The sequence below is a fragment of the Hypanus sabinus genome, chromosome 1 (genome assembly GCF_030144855.1).
Source record: "Hypanus sabinus isolate sHypSab1 chromosome 1, sHypSab1.hap1, whole genome shotgun sequence".
NCBI lineage: Eukaryota > Metazoa > Chordata > Chondrichthyes > Myliobatiformes > Dasyatidae > Hypanus > Hypanus sabinus.
Genome location: NC_082706.1, coordinates 166,068,890 through 166,084,332, shown reverse-complemented (window position 1 = coordinate 166,084,332; position 15,443 = coordinate 166,068,890). Strand labels below are relative to the sequence as shown.

The 15,443-nt window shown below is 42.0% G+C and overlaps 1 protein-coding gene across 2 annotated transcripts in view; it reads right to left on the bottom strand.

Moving 5' to 3' along the window:
- Nucleotides 1–2,753, bottom strand: part of sntg1 (syntrophin, gamma 1) — a 442,632-nt gene extending 439,879 nt beyond the window's left edge. Inside the window, exon 1 of one of the 2 annotated variants that reach the window (XM_059980773.1) lies at nucleotides 2,068–2,753. The gene's annotated coding sequence lies outside the window, so the exon portion shown is untranslated. The remainder of the gene's footprint in view (nucleotides 1–2,067) is intronic. The other variant, XM_059980783.1, reaches the window with a different exon arrangement.
- Nucleotides 2,754–15,443: the final 12,690 nt, after the last annotated feature.

Genomic DNA, 15,443 nt, shown 5'->3' with positions numbered 1-15,443 from the left:
TTGGAGTGTTTCAGTTCAGCTTCGTCTGAATCGAAACACGCCAGATGACGGGTATATGCAGCCCACTGTCATATCTATCAAGTATGCGTGCGCGCGATTAACACGCCCTTCAAAAGTAATCAAATGCCTGTCCCCGTGCGTGCGTCCGACACAACGATATCGGAGTTTGAAGACTTTAATTGGGAAGGCATTGGGATGCTACCGTTCGTACTTTGCGTTCAGAATGAAGAGAGATGTCTGGCACTGCTTAAAACGATATATTCAGAAAGTCTCGTTCAGAAGTCTTGTTTTTCTAATGAGGAATCAAGAACGAGTTCGAGTGTGAGAGTAAGTAGGAAGGACATTCCAAAAAGGAGTAGCAGAAACGTGCATTTCCTTCTCCTAATCGCTGCGGGCACTGAGTTCATTGCGACTTCAGATCTCTTATCGGGATGCGACATCTCACAAGAGATACGGTGGGTAAATCGAGTTGACGAACAGACCAACAACCAATCATCTAAATAAATTATCCTCTGCGTTCCTGTCACCGCTCTGTAACAGGGCTGTCTGTACAATTATAACCACGTGCCCTACTTAGCCTAAATTTAATCGAGAATTGTAACCAATCACGAGTTACAACCCAGATGACATTTGATGAAAGTAGTTCCTTGTTGCTTTCCAGATGTTAGCTGTGAATCTGGCACGCAGCAAAGAAACAAAACGTGACGAACCCTCAGTGCAGGAAAAGAGAGCCTCATTATGGGCGAAACCTCTTGAAACGGTGAAGCTCTACATCAGCTACCCATTGGCCCCATCTCACCTTCGAAATGTGCCTTAGGATCATTAACGGGAAAGAAAGACTTCCGGCGTGCTGTTTCCTCCTTGCAACCTTTGCAATAGAAAAGAGCTAACTTTTCAAAATTAATGAGGAGATGGAAGGAAAACTGAAAACAGTGTCAGTGTTCCCATCTTCCTTTATTGACAGTTGTGTTCTTCAGGTCCGGGAGGTAAAGCGGAATGCGGTGATCCCTCACAATATTTCTCTTCCCATTACTGACAGATGTCAGTAGGTCAGCAGTACATTAGGCACGTTAAGAAACGAGTCTGATGTCGACTTCAATCCGAAGTAAACTCCTTTCTCTGACATCATTTTGCCTTTCACTATTCTTGACACCTTTGCCTATTCACGCCGAGAGCCTCCTGAATTATTCAGCGTCCCTCGTCAGGTCATTAACGTGGCTGCCACAAATCTGTGCGAGTCAGATTCTCAGTGAGGCGCCCTGATTAGTGGAAATCTACTAAACCTGCTCTGAACGACAATTTCTCACTAAAACTGGAGGTGAACAAATTGAAAATATACATAACCTCCATCGGTGAATGCCATGCCAACCCAAATGCGCCGGAGCCGGCCACGCTCGCACAGCGATGCCGCCGGGACTCACTAATGCTGTAATAGGATTTAAACTGGTGCGGCTCGAAAGCTAAAACAAAATTACTCTCAATCTTAAAAGACACAAACTTAAGACAAACATCACCGACTTTATATGCCCTCTCCCCTTTGAGGAAGTGGTTGTCAGCCGTTAACCCACTTCGAACAAGATCACGAGCATCTGAACATCAGGAAACTGGTCCTTGCTACTGGCGTTTTACTTCAAAAGAGACTGGAATCTCAGAGTGGGGTGCATGTCATTAAAATTTTACTGCAACCCTTCTCTTCCTATTAAAAAGTTTGAAATTCATGAGTGCTGCGTTACCTTCCAAGATTCCCTTTAAACCTATAGTACGGCATTTAGAAAATAAAGTACTCTGACTTGCTAGCAACCAGCCACTACCACAGTCACAAAAATGAGGGAGTTTTAAGCCAAAGCGTAATGAAGGCTGCCCCAGTTTAACCGGCGAATGCCGATCGCTTAGAGTAAAGGCATTTCCACCACAAACGGAGAAGCTGCAGCCCAGCGAATCAATGACGAACCAGGAAAACATCTTTGTAAGGGACCCAATTCCAGGCAATTATAATTCTTGCCTTACAGACAGACAGACGTAAACGGCGCAACCCACTGAAACGATTCCAACACAAAAATATCTCACCTGATGCGTGGGTAACAAGTGTTCCTCTTTCTGTTCGCGCCGGCCACTCTTCCTCGGAGTCCCGGGGAGTCCTCCAACCCGTACCTAGATCTGATTGTGGTCTAGTGGTTTCTACACCTGGCTCCCCTCACGCTGCCGAGGTCCATCCCCGCTCACCGACAACTTACTGCACAGCCTCCCCCAGCTGTGGTTACAGCATGGCAACAGAGGGTCCTCTGTCCAGCCGTGGGTTCCAAGAAACCCAGGACAATGTTCGTGGAGTGAAAAGCTCTGTTACATTTCTTCAACGCAGTCCCTAGTGCAAGGCGGGCGAGGAGGCAGACCCCGGACTAGCGAAGCTGCGCCAGATGGCCAAATGCAGCCGAGGAGGGGGGAGGGCGGGGGGTCCTATAACTTTTCTTTCTCCATAGCTTGATGACCGCCTGAAAGGTGCGACTGGCGCTGCATTTACCGGATCTTTTCCGCGCTTGTGTGAATGTTGCCTGTGATTTCCCCACCCCCTTTTGTGACTGCACGAAGCAGTGAATCAGCAAGACTTCAGTGAATGAGATGGCTGAGGCTGCGGAGAACGAGAGCCTAAGTGATGTGACACCGCCACTCAGCGCTGGGATTTAGAATTCAACAGTACAGAGCCGAGACCTGTCGCATCTCAGTACAATACCCTCGCGCGATATAGCGATAGTATCTTATGGCACTGTAACCCATTTTATCGCAAAGTCAAATTAACTAGGAAAAGAAACGGTTAATCTAGATTGATTGTTAAGTGGCATTTGAAAATGTCATACTTTCGGGGAAATATAAGGCAAAAATAGTAGTAATTGGAATAACAGACAACTGCTCTGAACTGCAACTTAACTGGCATTACTCCATCTGTAGGTAACTAATGAATGCCCCAACACTACAAATGCCAGATAGGTTGTTACTTGAAGCTGTTCCACTAGGAGTCGCCCACATTAACCTGAAAATCGGACCGATCAACGCAAATCATATAGCGCCATTTGAACGTCTTGCTGACGATCAGTTCCGGCTTAAATTGCGCCCATCGGGAAATTGGACCGGGCACTTCGTGAGCTTTTCAGTGAATCGTGGACGGTTACTTTTTTTTTCATGTCAGGCGTGTTTCGAATGCCTTTTAGTCCAGCGTCTGGTTTAACCTTGTTGGCATAAATTGGAGCTCAACGGTGTAATTAACGAGCGACACTAAATACAAGCACCTGCCGCTTACTTTATTGAGTTCCCACCATTTAAACTGCGCTGCAGTTAGGAGTCAATTCTGGACAGTTCCGACCACCTCCAGTATTTAAAGAACCTGATTTAGTAGAAGTATGGTCGAGGTGCGATCACAGGAGCTGGATAATGGACGGAGCCTGTTGCTGGGAATTTCCCCTCAGGCAGGAAAGCGGTTAGAGATGGCTGGAAGCGACAGAGAAGACGGAGGTAGCGAACGGGAGGTGGTATTGGGTAATCGCAGTTGTATGGCAGAAGGCACATGGCAGGTTTCTGGAAAACAGAAAAATAACACTGGGCGGCATTTTTTCCACAAGTGTTGCTTCCTCAGAATTTTTTTTTTGGGTTATGATAGATCGCCTGCAGCTTAAATAAATTTAATTTCAGATTACTTGTATCATGCAGGACTTTGGAGAAACAAGAAATTAACCTATGTTTGATATAATGCGTTTAATTGTATAATGTTACTGATGCACCATCAATAACTCTCGGAGACGGGAGGTAAATGATAGGCTTTTATCAGTTGCAAAAGACCATCACACAACATCCTGGAGACTGAGGGAGGAGTAGTGCCCCCAATCGCCTTTATACTGGGGTCTGTGGGAGGAGCCACAGGAGTAGTCAGCGGGGGGGGGGGGGGGGGCGTGTCCAGACAGGCACATAGTTCACAGTTACGATGATGATTTTTGTTTGTACTTGGTGTCTGGGGCTTCTCGTTTAAGTGTCAAATGATAATCAGCCAGCATTGATGGATCCCAGTTGCCCTGATACCGTTTCTCCACGACCCGGCCAGCAATATCCTGGTGAAACCTTTCACCACGCTCGTCATTGACAGCGCCAAGATTTGCGGGGAAGAAGCCTAAGCGAGAATGCAGAAAATGAACCTTTAGTGACAAGTTGCATTTCATGGTTTTGTATGCTTGAAGCATGTTGGCAACCTGCTGCACGTAGTTTGGAGCTCTGTCGTTGCCAAGAAAAATTTCAACATTCTTGATTGACTCCTATGCGGATTTTCTCTAGTTCCACTAGAAGCTTTTCGAATTGCCTGTCATAGATGATCTGTTTGATTTGTGGACCAACAAAAATGCCTGCCCTAATCTTGGCACAAGTTGTTCTGGAAAACATCTGTCTCAAGTATTGAAATGCTTCACGGAAAATTTTGAGCCTGGTGGCAGTAGATTCATCCTTGCAGTGTTGAACCCAGTAATTCTGTTTTTGCCTTTGACAAAACCAATTCTCTGACCAGGGCATTTAGAACATAGAATAGTGCAGCACATTACAGGCCCTTCAGCCCACAATGTTGTGCTGATCCTCAAACCCTGCCTCCCATGTAACCCCCCACCTTAAATTCCTCCATATACCTGTCTAGTAGTCTCTTAAACTTCACTAGTGTATCTGCCTCCATCACTGACTCGGGCAGTGCATTCCATGCACCAACCACTCTGAGTGGAAAAACCCTCTAATATCCCCCTTGAACTTCCCTCCCCTTACCTTAGCCATGTCCTCTTGTTCTGAGCAATGGTGCCCTGGGGAAGAGGTGCTGGCTAGCCATTCTGTCTATTCCTCTTAATATCTTGTACACCTCTATCATGTCTCCTCTCGTCCTCCTCTCCAGAGAGTAAAGCCCTAGCTCCCTTAATCTCTGATCATAATCCATACTCTCTAAACCAGGCAGCATCCTGGTAAATCTCCTCTGTACCCTTTCCAATGCTTCCACATCCTTCCTATAGTGAGGTGACCAGAACTGGACACAGTACTCCAAGTGTAGCCTAACCAGAGTTTTATAGAGCTGCATCATTGCATCGCAACTCTTAAACTCTATCCCCCTGACTTATGAAAGCTAACACCCCATAAGCTTTCTTAACTACCCTATCTACCTGTGAGGCAACTTTCAGGGATCCGTGGACATGTACCCCGAGATCCCTCTGCTCCTCCACACTACCAAGTATCCTGCCATTTACTTTGTACTCTGCCTTGGAGTTTGTCCTTCCAAAGTGTACCACCTCACTTCTCTGGGTTGAACTCCATCTGCCACTTCTCAGCCCACTTCTGCATCCTATCAATGTCTCTATGCCATCTTCAACAATCCTCTACACTATCTACAACACCACCAACTTTTGTGTTGTCTGCAAAGTTACCAACCCACCCTTCTACCCCCATATCCAGGTTGTTAATAAAAATCAGGGAAAGTAGAGCTCCCAGAACAGATCCTTGTGGGAAACCTCTAGTCATAACCCTCCAATCTGAATGTACTCCCTCCACCATGACCCTCTGCCTTCTGCAGGCAAGCCAATTTTGAATCCACCTGGCCAAACTTCCCTGGATCCCATGCCTTCTGACTTTCTGAATAAGACTACCATGTGGTACCTTGTCAAATACCTTACTAAAATCCATGTAGATCACATCCACTGCACTACCCTCATCTATATGCCTGGTCACCTCCTCAAAGAAATCTATCAGGCTTGTTAGGCACGATCTGCCCTTCGCAAAGACATGCTGACTGTTCCTAATCAGACCATGATTCTCTAAATGTCCATAGATCCTATTTCTAAGAATCTTTTCCAACAGCTTTCCCACCACAGATGTAAGGCTCACTGGTCTATAAATACCCAGACTATCCCTACTACCTTTTTTGAACAAGGGGACAACATTCGCCTCCCACCAATCCTCTGATACCATTCCCGTGGACAACGAGGACATAAAGATCCTAGCCAGAGGCTCAGCAATCTCTTCCGTCGCCTCGTAGAGTAGCCTGGAGAATATTCCATCAGGCCCCACGGACTTATCCGTCATAATGTATTTTAACAACTCCAACACCTCCTCTCCCTTAATATCTACACGCTCCAGAATATCAACCTCACTCATATTGTCCTCACTGTCATGAAGTTCCCTCTCATTGGTGAGTACTGAAGAGAAGTATTCATTGAGGACCTCACTCACTTCCACAGCCTCCAGGTACATCTTCCCACTTTTATCTCTAATCTGTCCTACCTTCACTCCTGTCATCCTTTTGTTCTTCACATAATTGAAAAATGCCCTGGGGTTTTCCTTTACCCTACTCACCAAGGCCTTCTCATGACCCCTTCTTGCTCTTCTCAGCCCCTTCTTAAGCTCCTTTCTCGCTACCCTATTTTCCTCAATAGACCCATCTGTTCCTTACTTCCTAAACCTCATTAATGCTGCCTTCTTCCACCTGACTAGATTTTCCACCTTACTTGTCACCCATGGTTCCTTCACCCTACCATTTTTTATCTACCTCACGGGGACAAATTTATCCCTAACATCTTGCAAGAGATCCTTAAACATCAACCACATGTCCATAGTACATTTCCCTGCAAAAACATCATACCAATTCATATCACCCACAAGTTCTAGACTTATAGCCTCATAATTTGCCCTTCCCCAATTAAAAATTTTCCTGTCCTCTCTGATTCTATCCTTTTCCATGATTATGCTAAAGGCCAGTGAGTGGTGGTCACTGTCCCCCAGATGCTCACCCACTGAGAGATCTGTCACCTGACCTGGTTCGTTACCTAATACTAGATCTAGTATGGCATTCCCACTAATTGGCCTGTCACAGTATTAACTCAGACTGAGTTATCAGATGAGGCTTACTTGACATAAAGGGTTCGAAAACTGTATTAGCATCAGTGTGGGTTTCCATTCTTGGCTTGTGCATCGTGGCATCTTCGTCTGCTTCCTCTAGATCCCACGTTCCATGCGGCTAAGGTCTCTTGGCTGAAGGGAGATCCAAGCGTTCTTGTTTTTGGTAGAGAAACCTGACACACTAGTCCAGGGGTCGGCAAAGTTTACCACTGAAAGAGCCAATATGGACCCATTTCCCACAGAAAAGAAAACACTGGGAGCCACAAAACCCATTTGACATTTAAAATGAAATAACACTGCATATAACGGTTTTTTTGCCTTTATGCTATGTATAAACAAACTATAATGTGTTGCGTTTATGAAATTGATGAACTCCTGCAGAGAAAACGAAATTACATTTCTGCATGCAACAAAAACATTTTGAACTCCGAAAAAAAGACGTTGGGTTGAAGGTTACTCCATAGGTAGCCTACCTTGGATCGAAGAATTAAAAGAAAGCGCACACTGGCGGGTGTCAGGCATTGGCAGTGGTGATGTATATTAATAGCGATAAAAAAACACGTTGTAGCGGTGTAGCGCTACACGCAGCGCTAAAATAAAGACACTGCAGTCAAAGGTAACTTTATTCGAACTAAACAGCCTTGATTTAAAGCCTCCCTCAACCCGTCCCCGTGGGTGCAGATGCTCCAAAAGACACGTACTCACAAACCCCCGTAGGCTATCTCCCTTAGCCAGAACGGTGGCTAATTGTGAGCCGGTTTGGATGTGCCAGGAAATGGGGTCTCCACAACGTTTTTAGATTGTACAAGATCACCATAATCTTCAAATTTCGAATTACATTTCAAAAACTAACAACCTACGGGGAGCCGCAGCACAGAGATCAAAGAGTCACATGCGGCTCCAGAGCCGCGGGTTGCCGACCCTTGCACTAGTCAGACAGAAGTAGCAGCAGTCTGCGCTCTCCATATAATCGCGACAGTGAACGTCATTGACTTCAGCGTGTCTCAGAGACAAGCTCTAAAATTGATAGCGTATGTTGTGCAGCAAATGTGAGGAGCCCAGTCTTTGTCTTGGTCACCAATTTTACACCCAAAGTAGTGCTCATAGGCTTTCTTAATAAGAAAGCTCAGTCTTGGGATTTAAGCATATACTTGCCGCAAATATAACGCAGTATTGCTCCTGTTGTATCATTAGTGAGACATTTTGCTATCACAAGTACTCCTGGAAATACAATGTTATTATAATGAATACACACAATATGCTATGTGTGTAGAGCTTGCGCATCAACGTGATGACAAGCTGATATGTAAATACAATGCACAGAATAGAGTGTGCTTAATGCTTTTGTAGCCTTTCTAAAAATCATCTTGCCATGCAGCATCTGCCCTGCCTTGGCATGCCTGGACAAGATTGAAAAATTTTCAGTTTCCATTGTGGGCAGCATCTTAATTGACTGGAATAATGAATTAAAGTAACAAATAAAGATTATTTTAAAAATGGCGTGGGTTAGGGGAATTTGATTATGATTTTCATGATTAATAGCCCAAAATCCATAAGATACACCCACGAGTATTCAGGAAGGAAAATCTTTGTCTAGTGTAAGCAGCCCATTGAGGATTCTACTGGTTTATCGTCCAGCGATGAAGGCAATAGAGCAGCTTTAAATCAAAGGAAGAAGGAATGATTTATGATTTTATTGGGTTTTGAATGTGGACCTGTTTCTGACAGTAATCCAACTTATCTAATGATTTGAAAAAGGCATTGGGAGATATTGTAGGCTCAAAACCTTTAAGAGCTGGAACACTCTTGGTGTTTTGTAAAGATAGTAAGCAATGTGAGGAAGCTTTGGGGTTAAAAGCTGTGGGAGGAAGGAAAGAAGCACTAAGAAATTAAATTGAATGACAATGCTTTGGAAGTAATCTCTGGAGTACTCTAGATGTATCCATTGACCAATTTAAAACTGATTTAGTAGTAGTAAAAGTTGTGGACCCTGGATATTTAAGAAGGTTTCCTAATGGAGTTAGAACAGTTATTTAATCAACACTGATAAGTTTTGATGTAAAAAAAGGTTAATTTAGGTTATATGATTTAATGACAGTAAAAGTTGTGGACACTAAACATTTAAAAGGGTTTCCTAATGGAGTTAGAGCAGATAGCTTATCAGTGTTGATTAAATTTGATGGTTTTAAAAAAAGTTGACGGATAGAGTTAATTTAGGTAATATGGCTCGAATCTAGGTGCTGCCCCTCCAAGATGTTTTCAATGCCAGAAGTTTGGTTTTGTGAGGGTAAAAAGCAGTGTGGTAGATGTGGTGGAAAACATGCTTATGGCCATTGTGGAGAAGGGTTAAATTGAAGAAAATTTGGAGGAGAACATAGCTCTGCTTATCCAGGGTGTCCTGTATATAAGAAAGCCATGGAAGTGCAGCCTGTGTGGATGGAAATAGGCATATCATATGCTGAGGCTCTGCGAAAGATCAGAAGACAGTGTCAATAGGACCTATTAATATCCAGAATTCAGATAGTTTAAAGACGTTATAAAGTGCATGAATGTATAGCAAAGGCTTTGCTGATTGTTGGTAAACTTAAAGGGGGTCACATTCATGGCAGATGTTCTAAAATGTTCTAAAATGTACAGCACAAACTAAAAGTAGGACAAAAATACTTAAAACTATATTAACAGCTGCAGAAAATAAACATCTAGAGATAAAAGACTTGACTCTTTAAGTTATTAGTGATGCCTTGCAAAGAGGCATGAATAATGTTCAGACTTCAAAGGAGGGTTACTAATAGTTTTTCTAATCTTACAATTGAATCCTAGAAGTGGGTAGCTAATGATCAAGAGTTTAGGATTTTTTTTTGAAGATTTACTAAATAAACCTGATATTATTTGTGTACAGGAGATTTATTTAAAAGCCCAAGTTTTTAGATACGAGGCTATGTTGATATAAGGTGCAATTGAAAGATGAGTAATGGAGCAGGAGTAGCTACTTCAAAAAATGGGATAACACAGGGTAATGGAGATTGGGGTTGCTTATGAGTCAGTTGTGGTTGAAATTTGGAAAAAGAATAAAGTACAGTTAATATTTATCTTCATGATAGGTTAACATCTGATATATTGAAAAGTACATAGAACTGGGAAAAATAAAGTTATATGGTGTCGGGATTTAAATGCTCATAGTGCTATGTGGGGGTTGTAGTAGCACAGATGGTAATGGAATGGTAGTGGAAAATTTTCCGTAAGTGAAGTGTTTGGTGTGCTTGAGTGATGGTAGGGGTACAATGAAAAATCTATTTAACAACACTGATTTTGTTTTGGACCTTACACTGGTATCTGAGGACAGAACAATTGTGTGTAACTGCTAAGTGTATAATGATACAACAGTGGGCAGTGATCATTTCCCCATTATTTGTACAATGGGAACAGATGTATATCAGGGGAAAGCTTCTCATTTCCCCAGATGGAATTTTATAAAGGCAAAGTGGGATGTAGTAGATAACTTATGTGAAATTACATTTCCTCATCATTTGGTTTTGAAGGATATGAAGTTGAATAATAATTCCTTGTGCTTTATATTTAACTCAATAGCTGAACAATCAATTCCCAGATTGTTGGGAGAAAATAAAAGGAAAGATGTTCCCTGGTGGATGAAAATGCTGTGAAGGAGCAGAATGAAGCTTTTTAGGAAAGTTAAGTAGTGTTGCTCCTATTCATCTTTCATACAATATATAACACCCTGAGCTATAGTTAGAAAAGTGGTCAGAAGGGCAAAGAAAATGCATTGGAGAATGTACTGTGGTAACATAGGGAAACAGATCTAGGTAAGGGAAGCTTGGGGGTATGATACAGAAAATGGGAGTTAGAAAATTTGGTATATTACCATTTTTATGGTGGGCAGAAAGTTGCAGCTATTGACTCTGAGAAAGCACAATTATGAGCAAAAATGTATGTCAGTGTGCATAGTTCAGCCATTTTAAGTAAATAAGAGAGGTCTTGTAGAGAAACTGCTTTGGCAAGCAATCCTCAGCTTGCAGAGGTAAAAATAATGTTCTAGTTCTGCTTAGAGTGTTGAGTTCATATTGCCTGAACTTAAAAGGGGTATTATTGATGCTGGTCAGATGTTAACCTGGAAAGATTATATTTGTTATGTTTACACAGTTATGCGATTTCGAAACTTGCATTGTCTTTGAAATTCTTTAATACAATATGTGTTGATGGACAACTTCCTGCTTCTTGGAAATTAACAGTTTGTTTATACCTATATCGAGGAGCAATCAGATCCTTTCAGATATAGACCTGATTCACCAACTTCACATGTATCTAAGATAATGGAATGAATGGAAAGTTGTGAAAATTTTGCTGTATACCAAACTGGATTTTGTAAAGGGAGCATAACCTGGACTTAGTGTTAAGTTTGGAATCTGATATTCATAAGGCCTAATTTAATAAAGAATCTGTGGTGGCAGTTTTCTCAGATGTAGAGAAAACTCATGATATTTTCTGGACACAAGGATTACTGCTTAAACTGGGAATAGCTCGTAGAATGTTCAAGTAGACTCAAGATTTTTTATTTGATAGGATGATACAAATTAGGGTGGGAATAACATTCACTAACAAGTACAAGATGAAGAATGGGACTCCACAGGGGAGTAAGTGTAGCCCATCCCTGTTTAATATTATAATTAATGATATTTTCTTAAATTTTGGCTCAGATATTTCCAAATCATTATATGCTGGTAATAGTGTATTGTGGAAGAAAGGCAGGAATATAAGTTATATAGTTAGGAAAATGCAGGCAGCTGTTAATGAAGCAGTGGAATGGGGATGTCAGTGGGGGTTTAAATTTTCTGTTGCAAAGACTCAAGTCATTTGTTTTTCTAAAAGGAAATTGCACCCACGATTAATCCCAAATTATATGGTAAAACTCTTACGGGAAGGGTCAGTGGTAGAGATTCTAGGTATGTGGATGTACAGTATAAAGGGCTAACATGGAAGGTGCATGTGAATAAAAATCTGGAAAAGTGTAAAATGGAAGTCCTTATATTCTCAGACGTTTCTCGGGGTGTGAGTAGGAGCACACATAAACAAATGTATATCGCTTTAATCAGATCTGTCTTTGATTATGAGTGTATTGCTTATGGGTCAGCTTCACTAGCATTCTTAAGGCCTCTGGATAAACTTCAAGATCAAGCATTGAGATTATGTTGTGGTGCTATTAAATCATCCCCAAATCTGGCATTACTGGTAACGGTGGGTGTAGTACCTGTATAACTTAAAGGTTACAGTTAGCAATGGTTTATTGGGTTAACATAAGAGGACTTCAAGTAGCTCATCCAACATTGGCAACATTAATAGAATCTTGGGAGCACTGTATTTTTAAGGTCGTCAGTGCTGGGTGGATGGGAAATGAAATCTTGGGTTGTTTAATGTGGACTATGGTCCCAGTGTTCACTTTTCTGTCACTCCTCCATGGTTGTTCTCTTTGCCTGTAGGGAGAACTTAGTGGATGTATTTCCTTTCTCTTTGCTCCATGCTCCATACTCCAACTCTATAGGCAGTAGTATTGCATCTTGTGCTTGTCTGCCAACCACCATTAAACTTCACAAGATGACAAAGCAGAAAGTATGTTTTTTGACTGCTTTGAAGTTGGCAGCTCGCTCAGGGAGTTGGTTGGAGCAAAGGACTGAGCCTACTGTTGAGAGTTGTTCTCAGTCAGGAATGGATATAGCGATGGCAGGAAGTAATAGAGAAGACAGGTAGAGAACAGGAGAAGGTATTGGGAAATAGGGTCTGGTGGAAGGGAAATGGCAAGTTTCTGTGAAATGGAAAAATAAGCAGCTGTTTGAGGATTGCAATCACTTGTCATCTAGTGATGAAGGCAGTAGACAAAAGTTAAATAAAAGAAGGAAGAGTTTTAAGTTTTTGTTGAGTTTTGAATGTGGACCTGTTTCTGATATCATTCCAATTATGACTAATGGATGGGAAATGAATAGTGACGAAATCTTGGGTTGCTTAATGTGAATTATGGAACACGAGTGCCCCTTTCTGTCACTCATCCGTGGTTTTTCCCTTTGCCTGTAGTTGATACTCCATAAGTTTTCAAGAAAATATCAAAATGAAGAATGTTTGTATGTCAATGGGATGAAATTCAGAAATATATGCAAGGGAGATATTATGGCATCTTACATATCTGCATAGATAGTTCAAAAGATCCAGTGTCAGATTGTTCAGGTGTTTTTGTGCCAAAGTTTCAGGTTACTATTAAAAGGTCAGACAGTATCAGTATTCACATCTGAGATGATTGTTATCATTTTAGACCATAAGACATAGGAGCAGAATTAGACCATCCGGCCCATCGAGTCAGCTCTGCCATTCAATCATGGTTGATCCTTTTTTTTTCTCCTCCTCAACCCCAGTTCCTGGCCTTCTCCCTATAACCTTTGATGCCATGTTCAATCAAGAACCTGTCAATCTCTACCTTAAGTACACGCAACAACCTGGCCTCCACAGCTGCATGTGGCAACAAATTCCACAAATTCACCACCCTTTGGCTAAAGAAATTTCTCTACATCTCTGTTAAGAAAGGGCACCTCTCTATCCAGAGGCTGTGCCCCCTTGTCCTAGACTCTCCCAACATGGGAAATATCCTTTCCGCATCTACTCTGTCTAGGCCTTTCAACGTTTGAAAGGTTTCAATGAGATCCCCCTTCATCCTTTTGAATTCCAGCGAGTACAGACCCAGAGCCATAAACGTGCTTCGTATGATGACCTGCTCAATCCTGGAATCACCCTTGTGAATCTCCTCTGGCCCTTCTCCAATGCCAGCACATCTTTTTTCAGATGAGAGGCCCAGAACTGTTCACAATACTCAAGATGAGGCCTCACCAGTACCTTATAGAGTCTCAGCATCCCATCCCTGCTCTTGTACTCTAGACCTCTTGAAATGAATGCTATCATGGCATTTGCCTTCCTCGCCACCAACTCAACCTGCAAGTTAACCCTTAGGGTGTTCTGCACAAGGACTCCCAAGTCCCTCTGCATTTCAGATTTTTGGATTTTCTCCCTATTTAGACAATAGCCTGCACATTTATTTCGACTACCAAAGTGCATGATTATTCATTTTCCAACATTATATTTCATTTGCCACTTTCTTGCCCATTCTCCTAATCTAAGTCCTTCTGCATCCTACCTGTTTCCTCAACACTACCTGCCCCTCCACCAATCTTCATATCATCTGCAAATTTGGCAACAAAGCCATCTAGTCCGTCATCTAAATCATTTATATACAGCATAAAAAGAAATGATCCCAACATCGACTCCTGCAGAACACCACTAGTCATTGGCAGCCAACCAGAAAAAGATCCTTTTATTCCCACTCTCTGTCTCCTACTAATTAGCTAATGCTCTAACCATGTTAGTAACTTTCCTTTAATACCATTGGCTCTTAACTTGGTAAGCAGCCTCAAGTTGGCACCTTGTCAATGGCCTTCTGAAATTCCTGATATACAATATCCACTGCATCCCCTTTATCTATCCTACTTATAATCTTCTCAAAGAATTCCAACAGGTTTGTCAGGCAGGATTTTCCCTGAAAGAAAACAATGCTGACTTTGCTGATCTTGAAGCAATTGCTGAAACAATGCTGATCTTGTCCTGTGTCACCACGTACTCCATCACCTCATCGTTAACAATTGACTCCAAGATCTTCCCAACCACTGAGGTCAGGCTAACTGGTCTATAATTTCCTTTCTGCTGCCTTCCTCCTTTCATAAAGAGTGGAGTGACATTTCCAATTTTCCAGTCCTCTGGCACCATGCCAGAGACCAATGATTTTTGAAAGATCATTTTTAATGCCACCACAATCTCTAACGTTACCTCTTTCAGAACCCCAGGGGGAAGTTCCTCAGGTCCAGGTGACTTATGTACCTTTAGGTCTCTCAGCTTTTTGAGTACCTTCTCTTTGTAATAGTTACTACACTCACTTCTCTTTCTTCACACACTATAACATCAGGCATACTGCTGGTGTCTTTCACCGTGAAGACTGTTGCAAAATACTTATTTAGTTCATTAGCTATCTCCTTCTACCCTGTTATTATTTCTCCTGCCTCATTTTCTAGCGGTCCTTTACCCACTCTCATTTCTCAATTTATTTTTAACTTACTTGAAAAATTTTTACTATCCGCTTCAATATTATTACCTAGCTTGTTTTCATATTTCATTTTTCCCTTCTAATAATTTTTTAAGATGCTCTCTGTAGGCTTTTAAAAACTTCCCAATCCTCTATCTTCCTATTAATTTTTGCTTTGTTGTATGCCCTTTCTTTTGCTTTTGCTTGTCAGGCAGGATTTTCCCCAAAAACAATGCTGACTTTATACTATCTTGTCCTGTGTCACCAAGTACTCCATCACCTCATCCTTAACAATTGACTCTAACGTCCCAACCCCTGAGGAGCTTTCATTTCCCTTGTCAGCCATGGTTGTACTATTTTAACATTTAATTATTTCTTCATTTTTGGAGTATACATGTCCTGCACCATCCTCATT